At 39.9% G+C, this 15,187-nt stretch overlaps 1 protein-coding gene across 1 annotated transcript in view; it reads right to left on the bottom strand.

Moving 5' to 3' along the window:
- Positions 1–4,639: 4,639 nt before the first annotated feature.
- Positions 4,640–15,187, bottom strand: part of TAFA2 (TAFA chemokine like family member 2) — a 68,007-nt gene continuing 57,459 nt past the window's right edge. Inside the window, exon 6 of the mRNA XM_088652388.1 lies at positions 4,640–6,739. The gene's annotated coding sequence lies outside the window, so the exon portion shown is untranslated. The remainder of the gene's footprint in view (positions 6,740–15,187) is intronic.

The raw sequence follows: 15,187 nt of genomic DNA on the forward strand, positions 1-15,187 counted from the left end.
CATCTTATTGGCTTAAATGCAGCTAGGTAGTTCTTTTTCTCAATGTGGTTGAAGCTGGCTTGGAGGCAAAAGCATCAAAACGCAGCATTTCATAAGAAATGACAGGATAGATGCATATTGCGGTTAAGTTGTGTGTGTGGCCATTCCCAAACTAGCAGCAGCTGCACACTGGATGCAGAGTGAACAGGAGTGTGGACCAAGCCTGTATCCCTCTCAAGAAGGGAAAATGGAGCCCAAGAAAGAGGTTCCTCATTGTAGATAAATCAGGTGTGTGTGTGTGTGTGTGTGTGTGTGTGTGTGTGTTTGGGGGCAAAATTTGTCTTCCACTCCGATGTTGGCTGTGTGCCTGTCATAACAAATAGTTATTTGTGTATGGTATTTGTATTCCTTCCTTCATCCAAAGGATAGCATGTCATCCAAACTATATGCCCTTTTGAAATGTGTGGGGTTTTTTTGGGGGGGGGGGGGTTGTTGTTTTTATTTTATGTATTTTGTGGTTTTATATTTTGATTTTATTCTGTGAACCGCCCTGAGACCTCTGGGTATAGGGCGATATATAAAATCAATCAATCAATAATAATAATAATAATACACATTTCCTTCTCCTTCATGTTGTCTCTGTAACATAGTGAGGTATGTAAGGCAGAAACATAGTGACATGTCCCAAGGCCACTTAGTCTACTGCTGAGCAAAGACTTGAATCTGGGTTAAACTCTGCTAATGTAAGTATAACATTAACTCTCACCATCCCTTGCTTATTGTGGAAGCCAAACGTCTAAGAGAAACAGAGAGAAGAGACGAGTACTGGTATATTTTTATTGGCAGTTAGTAGGTTTCTTTCAAATTAGCAATGTCTTCATTAGAAGAGGCTGATGTGGCAGGAAGTCTAGTTTTTTTATATACAGCATAAGGTATTTATTTATGGTGGTGGCACACACAGAGTCCACATTTGAAATTTTTACATTGACAGACTGTGCAGTGGAAGCAGACAGGTTTGTAAGATCAAGTATTTAAATGTTTAAAATATATCATCTGGGAGCATTTTCCAGTGGCACAGAAGAGTAAACATGAAAGATCTCTAGGATGGGAATTAAACAGCAAAGGCTGACAAGCAGTGATTAGGTAATGCTCTTTGTGCCACTTAACAGCATAGAAATTATGAGAAACTATTTAATTCCATCAGATTGTTCAGCTGTGTCATCTTCTCAGTGCACAGCTCAGTCGATTTAACTATCAGCAAGAAAACAAACAGCAGCGACAAAAAGATTAGGATGACATTTGCGCTGAAAAATCAAAAGCATGTCCTATTTGCCACTATCTTGGCTTGCAGTGGATGTGCTGTGATTCTAGACATGAAAGATAGAAGAGTCAATCAACAGGGAGAGATAATGACAATAATATCAAATTATTTGGAAGTCAAGACGGGGCCAGCAGACCATCTGATGTAAACAACTTGCCACAATGCAGATGTGTTCCTTCCACCTATGGAATCCGGAACTAAGGTCTAATAATCAATGAGTAGGCACACTGGAAAAAAGGCTTTCTGCTGACCACATAGCTCCAGATGACTTTATGGACCCAAGCAAAATGTCGTTACCATGATACTCCTGGTGAAGCCTGCACTTTGGGTCACAACTGTGTTGGCATAACCAAAGAGCTGCCAGCACAGTAACTGCCTTTCTGACTTTTACGCTATGTCTTTGACTTGTAGACGCAGCAGGATCATTCTGGTGTAAATCATAAGGATGAGCAGAACAATAGATACTCATCTTAGGTCACAGCAGGAAATCGGAAGCAGAACTAATGTAAAGGTGGGCATCCTTTTCAAATAGCTGAAACCTTGGTACAGACACTGCCAGTTTAGTACAGACCAACTAGATCAGTGGTGGCCAAACTTGTCCCTCCAGCTGTTTTGGGACTACAATTCCCATCATTCCTGACCACTGGTCCTGTTAGCTAGGGATGACGGGAGTTGTGCTCCCAAAACAGGTGGAGGGAGAAGTTTGGCCATCACTGAACTAGATGAACTCAGTAGACAGCAGCTTCCTGAGCCCTTAAAATATTGCTAAATAATGGAACCTGGACCTACACTTACACACAAAACAAAGGTTTTATTTTCTTTCCTAAGGTCTAAGATAAATGTTATCACCTGCATGACAGCAATTCCTTTTGGAGTTGCAGGCAAAGGAAAATACCAGGTGTCAGGTGTCAGAGGATCCAACCCCCCATGGTAGGTTGCCAGGAACAGATAAGACAAGGAAAGTTCTTACCAGTGTCTTTTATTAAATATTCACAGAGAGAGGCTTAGAAATGCAGCCCCTTGGAGTAGTGACGTTGCCCTGAGTGAATCTCTACCCCCTCCCTCTCTCCTCTTCATGCCTCATCACTACAGGTGCTGAGAAGTGCCCTTTGCCTCTGGGCTCTCTGCTCTCCTACTTTCAATGCCCACCGGATTCTGGAAGACAGGAGGTCTGGAATGCTTTCCAAAGACACTGTGCCCGTCAGCTGTCGCCCCTCTGGCGCTTCTTCCTCCTCCTCTCCCATTATTTCCCAGCTTTTCCCCTCATCCTCCTCTGAGCTGTGACCTCCCTCAAACCCCTGCTGTAATTCTGAACTGTCTCCTTCTTCTCTGGAAGGGTCAGGCTGGGGAGGCGGTCTCCACCATTTCTCCTCTGCCCAGTCCCTGACACCAGGAGAGTACAGGCTAATTCATCACCATTTTTTTATTTAGAATATTACTTGTACACGTTGCCTTTTATTTCCGGTTCTAAAAATGCTGGATACATATTCTTAAAAATAAAGTTGGGAATCTGAGATTTATGGTTCATATCTTCCCCCTTGCTCCTCCCCCTACTGATGATGTCATTGCTTCACAGAGTGAATGAACCCGGAGCCAATCCTTGAAAGAATTCTTTTTTAAAAAAAAAAATATTTTTATTAATTTTCCAATTAAAACCAATTATATCACATTCAATATTTCAACTTATACACATATATATATCAATCCAACCGAATGTTATGCCAAATCATCTAAAGAATTTTTTATTTGGGTTCCCATACTTCAAGAAATTGGGAATTCCTCGCAACCGTCCACTGCCGTCTTTTTTCTAAAGTTCAAATCGTCCTCCAAGTTCATAATAATCCAGATCTTCCCCTTACAGTCACATAGATGTTTTCCACTCAACCGATTGTTTCCCAGCTGCTGAGATAAATATCAAACAAAGTTTCACAGATGTTCTTTCTCCTGTGTGAGTTAATCAGTCCAGCCTCCCCATAAATCTTCTTAGTGGAGCTCCCTGTTGCGTCGAAGCAGCTCGAAGCAGCGCCATCTTGAAAAGCTCAAATCACTTTCGATTTCTCTCATAGCTATGAAGATTTACGATCTTTATAGAATTTACAGCTTTTCCAGGCAGGAGACCCAAACATCAAACCATAAACTCTTGGTAAATTAATGGATCTCCTTGCCCTATAGCTGAACTTAGCTTCAGGTCGCTGCTCCAATTTAAAGTGCGTCACAGCTCATAAATCCTCCGAACGTGTCCAGAACTCCTTCCGTCCGACTGGGGGGGGGGGCTTTTCTCATCGGAAACTCCACATCTTTAAAAAATATGCTCAGTAACAACAGTTATAAAGTTCAACTCACACAGTCTTTTGCTTCTCTTTCACTCCAAACAAGCCAGGACATCGCGTCCGGGAAGGTACGAGGCAACATATATGAAAAAAAATAAAAACTCACTTCCCTTATCGCTCCGTCCCCATCAATCCTTCTTCCAGATGCAGTGCAGCCTTTGACTCCTCTCCCTCAGCAGCATAAATTTCTCAGCAGTAAACAGCGCTTCTTCCCCTCCTTCTGAAGTATGTCCATAGATTTAAGCCTAATTATCTTCTTTAACCATGGAAATCCCCGCCATGCAGATTAGCGTCCGGGAGTCCTGGCCCTCGTAAGTGCTTTTCAGCCCAAGCTCCCCCCACTCCATAAACAGTCGGAGTGGGTCTGGGGGCATCGCGGGCCAGCGGCCCCTCTCCGTAACCCCCGGAGAGGGTAGGGGGTTGCCATTTACTCCCCTAGCAACCGCCAAATTCCTTACGAAGGTCAGAGGGATGGAAAACAGGTCCGCCATTCCTGCCGGCGGAAACCGGAACCCTAATCCTTGAAAGAATTCAACAGCTGTGGGGGCTCTATTTTTAGCTTGTTGAACAGGTATCAGGTAATTTTATTTGGACAGAACAAATCTCTCTTCACCCAATTCAACCCCAAAGACTATTCCCCCCCCCGCCTTTCTTGCCACTGAAACTGTGTTAACTGAAGGGGAGCCTCCGACGCCCCACTAATGTTAATAACATTATAGTTATCCTCCGCCACCAAAGTTACTATCTCTATTTGCTGAAATGATAACCAGGAAGAAAAACACGCTGACGTGTTCAGCAAGGCATAAAAGGAAAGACGGCAAAGAAGGGAACAGGAATTCCTAGACTGGAGTCTGTATCTTGAAATGTCCCTTATCTATTTTTAAAGAGGCTTTTAAATATATATAAAAGAGCTCCCAACTGCATATGCATTCTGAGATGTTCATTTTATAGCACAAATTTATTCACCAGTTATCAGTTATCACAACATTAACCTACTGCAGAAACTCAGTTCAGTATATTCGAAAATCCATTTATTTTTCACCTATTGATATGCATGTCTTACACTTGTATATAATACAATATTTTCAGTGTTGGTTTTAAGAATAAACACAAAGGGGGAGGGAAATGTTGAGAAGCATGTTGTAGATTTTTTGGCTAAATTAAAGCCAAACTCATAACTGCTACAAAATTACACATTTATACTTTTTACTATCCCAAGCAAAGGAATTAATCATATTTTTTGAATTCTGTGTTTCTCTGTTACACATACCTTTAAAAAACAAATCCATACAATATTAATCCTGTTAAAATATCAAGACTGCTAACTGATGCTACAATCAATTTATCCTAATTAAAAATTTAATTAACAAGAATACCCATTCTGCAAAAAATTTGGATTACTCTGTAGCAGAATTATATACTATACATTTCAGATCGATTTTCAGCTATCATTCGTTTTCTTTCATCCAGTGCCGTAATACAACAGAGGTAATGAAATTGTTGTGGTACAATCTTGTATCATATGACAGGAAAAAGTACCTCAGGGTGTTCATTCATCATAGAACCCAATTTATTTCTAATTAGCCACACCAAATATTTGTTACAATGGGAAAGAGTTCCCTTTCCTCACAAATATTGGTAACCATTTGAAACAACTTGAGGTTCTGGGCATAATTCTTTCCGTTAGGATTGAGTTTGTGTAGTTTTCATATTACCTCCCAAAACAAATGGAGTAGAAATTTCTCTCTTTGCCTTCTCTAAGGCTAACTTTCAACATCAGTATGGAATGCAAAAGAAACCATTTGTTCTGTCTTCATATTCCCACATAGCATGGTAAATATAGTAAACCGAATATAAAATTATACATTCTGTAATAACTTAGAAAAAAAAAGTATACAGCTGCTTAAGGCATTTAAACATTAAGATTTTTCATGAAACAGTAGATCACCAAGATTAAAAAATAGATACTGAAATAGGAGATAGAAAAAGAACTTCTGGTTTAACAAAATAACTACAGAATGAACCCAATGTATCTGGAGTGGCCAAGGAAATCATCAATGGATTCCAGATTTGAAGAAACCTATTTCGTCCTATCAAGAAACAGACATCTACTTAAGCATCCAGATAGTAATATTTTTTTCAAGCAACAAAAACCAAAAAGACGTATCTGAATGAATACCATTGAACCTCAGAATGGAAAAATTAACATGCACCCCTGTCTATTTTCATGAAGGGACTTGCTTGTGCCATTTATTCTTTACCATAATCTTTGTAGGACCTAATGATAATAAACCAAAGTGTATGCAAAAAATGCCCATCTTCTTGAAATTATATGGAACTGATTATTTTAATAGCATGTTATTGGAAGGGCTTGAACATTCTGTCTCGATCACCCTTTATTTATCCAAAAGGAATTGCAGTACGTTGGTTAGTCTTAGGGAAACATGTCTGACTAATGATACATTCGTTTATGGATGACGTATTCAGATAACTACTACTTGCCAACAATAATGATTAACAATGGATATATAGTATTTCCATTCCTATAAGAAAAGCAACTTGGACATGTTGAAGTATGTAGCCTTGGAGCTTCAGGATTAGAGTACAAATTAAAAGTGTCTAAAACTGTGCTGTGTCAGAGGACAATTTCTGGAACAGTGGTTTGATTACAGCAGTGCACAGTCCCACCAATAATTTGCATGGAGGACCAGGAAAGTTTCAGAGGAAATGGATCAGTACATTTCAAAGTATACTGCTTTCATCGAGGTGAAACATCACAAGTCTCAATGCAAGGATCCAAAGGATTGCTATTTCTTCGGCGTCCTTTAAGCATTACTTCTTCAGCCGTATATCCCTTCATGTTTTTGCTATTTTTACAAATGTACACAGTTCACTCCGTCGAAATCTTGTGTGTGTGACTTTCCAAACATTTTGATCTCAAGTGGCTGCTCATTTCAGCGAATGTTCTCTTTGAAATAATTAGTATGCCCCAGCAGTCTCAAGCCTGACCTCGAGGATTGTTAAGTTGGATATTAAAACTTCCTACTTGGCTGTATTTAATGTTATCAGCCTCGAGTTTGATCTGATTTGTCTTTTGCTATCGAGTTACCTGTAAAAACAAAAGAATATAAAGAGAAGAGAATATCAAATTGAGGTATGTTGAACATTAGGTTTATAATGGCACAAATCCATTTACTAAGCCCCTCTGTGGAGAAGGCATTTCTAAACATGCACATAGCAATAGAGCTGCAATTAGGTTTGTGTGTGACAAAATGAACTACTTGCCAGAATCCTATTGTAACCAAGCTTAAGCTGGAATGGAAATGAATGATAAAAACAGTTTACCTCAACTGTTAAAAGGGAAAAGTGGCATTGAGTTAGACCGAGACCTGACTGTTCCATACTAACAAGGGAAAGTCACAAGATCTCCATTTGAGTACACCCTCTTGTGGTGAGATCTGGTATTCCCCAGTCACATACAGTACAGTCGTACCTTGGAAGTCAAATGGAATCTGTTCCGGAAGTCTGTTTGACTTCCAAAATGTTTGGAAACCAAAGTGTGGCTTCTGATTGGCTGCAGGAAGCTCCTACAGCCAATCGGAAGCCACGGAAGCCCCATCGGACGTTTGGGTTCCAAAGAATGTTCACAAACCAGAACACTCACTTCCAGGTTTGCAGCGTTCAGGAGCCAAAACTTCTGAGTACCAAGGCGTTCAGGATCCAAGGAACGACTGTACTCCATCCTATGGGAGAATGGGTTACATAGTGAGGGGAAATGAACTGTTCACTTCTGACTGAAGTCAGGATGAGACACAATACACTATACAGTATGGTGCTTCAGTTCTCTGCCCAGAAGCGGCTATGCAGTTAGTTTCAAAAGAGGGTTTATGACAGTTAACAGCAGCATCTATATTTTATATTGGTCGGGAGAAATGAAAAGGATCAGTTGTGATAGTGGCTACTTATTCAAAACCATCGGCCCTTAGTTATAAGATTCAGATTTCCAAGGAAATGTTTGCTGGGAGAGTTCTGCCAGGGATAAAAATTAGGGCAGGTCCACTGTTTGGGGGGTCAGTCGGTCAGTCAGTTAAGGAACTGGGAAGAGGCAGAAGGTAAGCCTGGGAATCAGAGGAGGCGTAAGTCGAGAGAAGCCAGCCAAGAGAGGATTATGTCTGGGTAAAGTGGTAGCAGCAGGAAGTTGGCTGCAGGACGACTCCTTGGGGGGCCACTATGGCATCTTTGTGGAAGAGTCCCCGTCTTCAAATATCTGACTAGAAGGAAGACTTCAAAGAGCCGCTGAGGCAAATCTATCAGGAAGACAGAAGCAGTGCCTCTGAGTGAACTTTGGAGGGGAACAAAAGGGGGGAAATTGACTATTAGCTTTTCACAGGGCTGAAAACCAGGGCTCTCTCCTTTGAGTCAAAGTCTTATAGAGTAACTGTGACAGATTTAAGCAATTATTAAGCCAAATATTGTTAGATGACCAATGTATATGTGTACATGTACTACTCCATTTCATTCTGTCACATGTAGTAAATAATAAATGTAATAAACTTTAATAACACATTTGTTTGAAATAAGTCTCTATTCATCCCATGCCTGGATCTGGCTACTCTGTGTGATAAAAGATGGCTAAAAAACCAAGTTGGAATTAAATGGTAGTGGTGAAAAAGTAAAAGGGTTGGACTTTTAAAAAAAGTATTAAGCTGTAGGAAGGTAGATCCTACAGAAGTTTAAAAGCAATTGGTGAGATAGTAAATCCAAGTGGCTCTCCACAACATGGTAGTAGCTGGAACATTTCTCTCTAAAACTGAAGGACTCTGGCTGTAAAACAAATTACAGTAGAGGCTTTTTAAAATAATAATAATAAAAAGCTGAACACATAGAAAGCCTAAATATTAGTTTTCAGATAATGCTAAATAATGAAAAGTGCATAATACTCCTTAAAGAATATATTAGGACTGTCATCATGGACACCTAAATAACAGCCCCTCACCAGCATTTCTGCAAAGTTGCTCCCCTCCCCAAATAATGAACTCATGTTGCTACTTTTAAGGCCATTTCTGAGATTCTATCAAAACCAGAGAAGGATCTTGTTTTGGAAGAACTTGAGCATACTTTTAAAAAGAAAGTTCTCATGGGGATTTTCACCTCTTGGCTGGAGTCATAACTTCAGAAAAAAGTTTAGTTTTCAGGAGGGCTTTAAAAAATAGCAGCAGCAGCAACCACAGGAAGAATGAATTAAACCAGTTCTGTTTTGGAAACAAACCTATTGTTGAGAATTCGAGCAATTTTCAAAATGTATTTCTAGATCTTTGGCAGGGCCGGCTCTACGTAGACCCCCGGTGGCGCAGGGCACCATGGCGCCGGCCCGCCAGGAGGGCGCCGCGAGCTGCGCCCGCCCGCTGGCCGGCCGGTCCGCCGGTCCGCTGCGCAGCTGCGTGCGGCGCCCACCCGCCCACCGCACTGGGAAACGGGGCTGAAGGGCGCCGGAGAGATCAACAGGGCAACAGAGGCGCTTAAGACGGCCCTGACCTGTGGTGTCTTAAACTCAAGTCAAAAAGCAGAAATAATTTGGTGGGAGACAGAAGCAACAACGCTGGAGGCGGGGGATGGGACATTTCTGTACACAAGATATATTCATCCTCCAATCCCTTGTACATAAAGGACCTCTCAAAACTTCACTGGAGCACTTTCATCCGAGCCAACATAAAAATAAAAGGATCACATAGAAAGAATGCATAAGACAGAAAATTTCACAGTAATTGGATTTTTTCCCTATGCCTGACTTGCATTTAAAACATGAAGAGGAAAGAAAACAAAATCGCTGTCATATCAAAGAGAACATCTTTAAGGACTCTTTCTGCTGTATCAGTGGATGCAATTAATAATCATGTTGCTTTTTTGTATTAAACTTCATTAAACAATGCACCCCTTTCTCTGGTGGGCTGACTCACTGGACTGACCATGGTAACAGTTCATCAAGGGATACATCTGATTTTGAAGGGCCTTGCTCCTTAATGATGAAACATTCCTTTGACTTCAGCAAAACCATCTGCATTGGAGTCTTTTTATCAACTCTGGAGAGTAGGAGCACAGAGAAAACTGAAATGTTTGCTCTAGGATTCTAGTACTAGCTTAAACATGTGTGTGTGTACATGTGTACACATACACAGCACAATTATGCTCTCTGATTATAACAGAATCATAGAATTGTAGAGACGGAAGGGACTCTAACAAATGACCATTCAACTTCTACTAAAAAACCTCCCATGCAGGAGTGTCCACAACCTGCCGTGGGAGTCTGTTCCACTGTTCTTACTATCAGAAAGTTCTTCCTGATGTTTAGCCGGAATCTCCTTTCTTGTAACTTGAAGCCGTTGGTTCGAGTCCTACCGTCCAGAGCAGGAGGAAACAAGCTTACATTTTATGCAAAGGAGGTAGGCAAAGAAAAGCAGTAGACACAACTAAGGGCCTTACACTGGGCCAGACTAACCTATTATTGTCTGCTGTGACTAGCAACACACCTTCAAGGTCGGAAGAAGGGATTTTTCTCAGAGCATCTACTCTTTTTACCTTGAGAAACCATAGTTTGAAGCCAGAATCTCCTGCATGAAAGCCACGTTGTTACCACCAAGATATATTAACTAGGATCTTGGCCAGATAATTGGTTTTCTACATGGCTTTTTGAGTTTTGCCGTTTTTGCCTTCTATTATCTGTATAATTGATAACAAGAATGCTTTTAGGAACATTTAAAAACCGGATTTGGATACCCTGCATGACTTGCAGCATCTGACACAGGGAGGCCAGGAGAAAAATGTGGACAGAGTCCTGCACTTTTAATAGTTGTGTAGAAGGCAGGATTTTAGCAGTTCCTTGAATTATTAAAGGTGTACGAGCCCTGTCCTCTTGCATCTCGTCACCATAATTTGACAGGACCTCACATGTTGCCTGAGATTCCTAAAGCAATACCTCTTTATTGCCTTGACTAGTTATTTTTACTTCTGGCTGCTCTGACAAACTATAATAATAAAATAATTTTAACTTCTAAACAGAAGAAGTACTTCACACTAGATATGAGCTAGGGTTTCCCCCCTCCCTAGTTTCATCCTTAGGAGGCACGATTTGAAAACTACTATTGAGATGTGGGGTTTAGAATTATCAATGCATTCATTATTTTTTAACCCTGCCAGTGAAACTGGCTGAACTGACACAAATTAATCAACACCGTTGTTTTCTGTGTTGTTCTGATGCTTCATCATAGCTATGGCTGGGCAATTACCATTTGCGCTTCAGGTGGGTGTCTGAACTCTCTTCCAATTCCTGATACCCATCTTCCTTCCTTTCTATGCCGTCAAAAGAAATGTAACACGGCCCTTTGCAAGACTGGGTGAATATTTTTCCCTTCTTTACCTAACAGCTTGAGGTTAGCAAGGGTAGGCTTAACAAACTGAAATTTGAAATGTCAAATTTGGCATCATCCTTAGGCTTTTATCATCCTTCAGTGGCTCCGCAAAAGCCCATAAAACAGTCCAGTTCGAAGAGAGACTCCTCTGATTTGCAGTTAAGGATGTGTCATACAACTCACAAAGCATGTTAGTACCCTAGCAGGCAGAATAATTCTCAATTCCATCTTCAGAATGTGCCCGCAAAATAATTCATGTGCAGCTGCACAACGTAGTCATGCGTGGTGCTTGATCATATATATCTATAGCACCATCCCTGTTTATTTAGAAGATGAATTCATGCTTCACTGGGTGCATTTTATTTCAGTTTGCTTATTGTTATTATCACCATTATCATTACTATTGTTGTTTCACTGGAGCCTCTAATGGGCTTTCGGTTGCCAGCACTCCTGCTTCTCCACCTGTCCTTTCTCCTTCTCCTTCTTAATTGTATGCTTGTAGGTCACACGCCGTTACTCTGAGTAATACTTGGAATAGTCCAAATTTGCCACTCTCTGAGAATATAAATCCCAATGCAAGGGAAGCACACACCAGCCATTAGTGTTAATGGCATCCATCCACTTGCACATTACTGTTCAGATGTGGAAGTCAATTTCATAAAAATGCCGTTAAATTTTAGCTAATATCCATCCATGTTATTTACAGGAAGCTTCCCTTTTTGGAAAGAGTGTAAGGTTTGCAACAGAGCAGCTGGAAGGCAGAGTCCTGTGCCAGGTTTTTTTAATATATAAAAATAGAAAAAACAGAATTTGACAGCGGCACCAAGCCAATCTTAAACATCCTAGGAGAACAGTAACATTCCAAATGTGTTCCAATCAATTCCAATCAACTTTTCAATTAATTATTAATACATCTGAAAATTAACTTTTGCTGTTGCTCAGTGCTACAGATGGAAAAGGATACAACACCCTAAATATTTATTTGAATTAATTTGTTCATTCTTGGCGAGTTATGGCTCCCTTTATGCTAATGTCTTTTTTTTCCCCACATAGGTTGTTATGTTATAAATACAAAGAATTAGGCTCTCTTCATTTTCTCTGTGCTCAGTGTGCAATTACGGTATAATTACTCTGCTGTTTCAAGACTTTTTAATTTGAATTGGTGAATGGCTGCTGTGAGCCAAGCGTAATTGCATGTGAACTCGCCACTTTTATATTAAAACAACAATGGATAATTAAATCTAAAAGAATTTTACACCTCAGATGAAGTTCGATGAGCGCATGTTTGGCTCACGTGGCGTCACTTACCACAGGAATAACTCAGAAGGTCCTCTGAAGGATAAAATCTGCCTATTAACCACTGCATTACAAAAACAGTGGAGACTTCTGAAGTGGTCCAAACTGTTTTAAGTTTTGTCAGTTTTTTTTCTTATTATTTCTTACTCTTTTTCTTCTTCTTTTTCATATTCTCTTCTATTTTGAATAGTTTTACTTGCTTGATAATTGTAAGTTATATCTGGGGTTTTTAAAAATAATAATCATAATAACTGTTTATTCATAGAATTGTAGAGTTGGAAGGGACCACGAGGGTCATCTAGTCCAACCCCCTGCAATACAGGAATATTTTACCCAACGTGGGGTTCAAACCCACAACCCTGAGATTAAGAGTCTCATGTTCTTCCAACTGAGCTATTCCTGGGGTATTCTGGTGAAGGACAGGAAATAAATCTGAGAAATAAATAAAATGCTGTATATTCCTGCATATAAGACTACTTTTTAACCCAGGAAAATCTTCTCAAAAGTCGGGGGTCATCTTATAAGCCGGGTCGTATTTCTTATACGGCGAGTATATCCCAAACTCTGTATTTTAACTGGAAACGTTGGGGGTTGTCTTATACGTCCAGTCGTCTTATACGCCTGAATAGGTAAATATTGTGTGTGTGTGTGTGTGTGTGTGTGTGTGTGTATTACCATAAATGCTTTTAAATCGATTATAAATGCCACATTAGAAGAGATATTCCCTCCTACATGGGAAGGAATGGGGAATGCCTCTCCTGAGTCTGTGACACATGTATGCATGGTATGGCCTAAAAACAAATATGGTAATATCATCAAGTCTCCTGTGTGACTATTGTATTAGATTACAGTAGACTTCTACAGCCAGGCAAGTGGAATGGAGGTAGTTTATGATTTCTGCACTGTGTGGAAAGCAGAGTTTGTCTGGAAACACATTTTTGAACAGATGGGAAGGCATTTGTTATAAGGATTTTGGAAACTGTGCTGTATTTTTTCGTCAAGTAATCAACAGTATGTGATTTGTGTAAGCAAAGGAGATTGTGGTAACATAGTTCACCGTTGTGCATTTTGAGAAAAAACCAACTTATTGGTTTGCGCATCATTCATCATCTTGTTTTTTATTGTCATTGTATTATTTTCTATCAAGCTTTCCATGTCAAAAATTCAAATTTGTGGAACATCCTGGTATAAATACTTCCATGGCTGCAGAAATAAGCTTGAAAACATGATGGAAACAAAGACTGATTGGCTGACTGGTGGCATAACATAAAGCTCTTAGTGTGGTTGGCAATAAATAACAAAACAATTAGAATATACAGAAGATATAAAACGAAATAAATCAAAAGCAACATAAATACATTCAAGAAACTCATACCACCCTTACATGTTAAAGCACAGATTGAAAAATTGTGAGAATAAGAGACTCCATCAGTTATTTAAAAAGCCTAGGTGAACATGAAGTTCTTTACCCAGTGACGGACATTAGTGGCTTAAGAGTCAGAAAACAAGTCCCAAATTATTACATTTCTCCATGAATCTTATTTATAAGGTAAGAAGAAGGAGGAGGAGGAGGAGGAGGAGGAGGAGGAGGAGGAGGAGGAGGAGGAGGAGGAGGAGGAGGAGGAGGACTCGATTCATTTCCAACATATATTTGGAGTTAACAATCCCAGAATAGGAATATTATAAAATCAGTGCAAATGTACTGTGCCTTTTTCTTGTCATCTGTCACATTATTTTAAACAATTGACATTATATGAACTGAAAGTAAAACTAAGCAAATAAACTGCAGTCCTGGAACTCAGAATTTATTCCTGATTTCACCCTAATTGCTAAGTGTTTCATCCTCATGGGTAAAAACAATATTCTGTATTTCTGTAAAATCATGTTACGCAATTAGCTGGAGTAAATGTAGTTGTTGCTGCCTATCACTGAGTGCCCTGAACATTTTTACTTTCAGTAGCTTTCCAAGCAGCCTAGCAGCAATTTAATGTCTAAACCATTTACGTCTTGTGATGCTATTAGTTGATGCTTATTAGTTCTTAGACCAGGGTGGATTCAGATGAGCAGCTGACATCCAATTCACAAGGCTGAATGGACAAATATACTGTCTTGCTGAAAAGAGACCTATAACAGAAGTTCCGGATAGCCAGGCTATCATGTGATAATTGCAATAATCTACTCAAATACACCTGTGATCACACAATTTGGAGTTGTCCATAACCTACTGTTTAAGTGCTTCTTGTTTTGTGTCTTTTCTACTTATTGCCACAAACAGTAACAGCCCTGGCCTGGCGTTTCCATCTTCACTGATTCCTTCTTCAATTTCTTCACGTGGGTCAACTCAAGCTTCTTTGTTATTAACTAGGAACAGAGCGGTTCAGTGCAACTGACCTAGCTGCCTGGCAGGTTAATCCCTTTAACTACAAAGGGAAGTCCGTTTAACGGATACATAAAACTTGATTTTGAAAAAAGGATTGTCTTTTTAATGTTGTGGTTAACTACTGAATTTTCCTCTCACCCATCCAAATTATTTTAAAGCTGTAAACCAATAGCATGAACCAAGTAAAGCTCTTAAATAGCAGAGACTGAAATAAAAGATCTTTTAATCTATGAATATTATTGATAACAGGTGGCATAAGCTATAGGATAACCATCTCTATCCTAAGGATCCTTAACATGGAGTTTGCCTTTGTCACAGCAGTCAAGCATTGGGTTGATGTTTTCATCTACTGCAACGCTAAGATCCCTTTCTACTCTGTCACAGATGCCATCTGCATGTATGTAGTGTTGGCCTAACTGCTTTCTAATTTGCATCAGATTATACTTCTCGAAGCTACGAACATGAGTCTGACCAA

Source organism: Zootoca vivipara, chromosome 9 (assembly GCF_965207765.1).
Source record: "Zootoca vivipara chromosome 9, rZooViv2.hap1.1, whole genome shotgun sequence".
Taxonomy (NCBI): domain Eukaryota; kingdom Metazoa; phylum Chordata; class Lepidosauria; order Squamata; family Lacertidae; genus Zootoca; species Zootoca vivipara.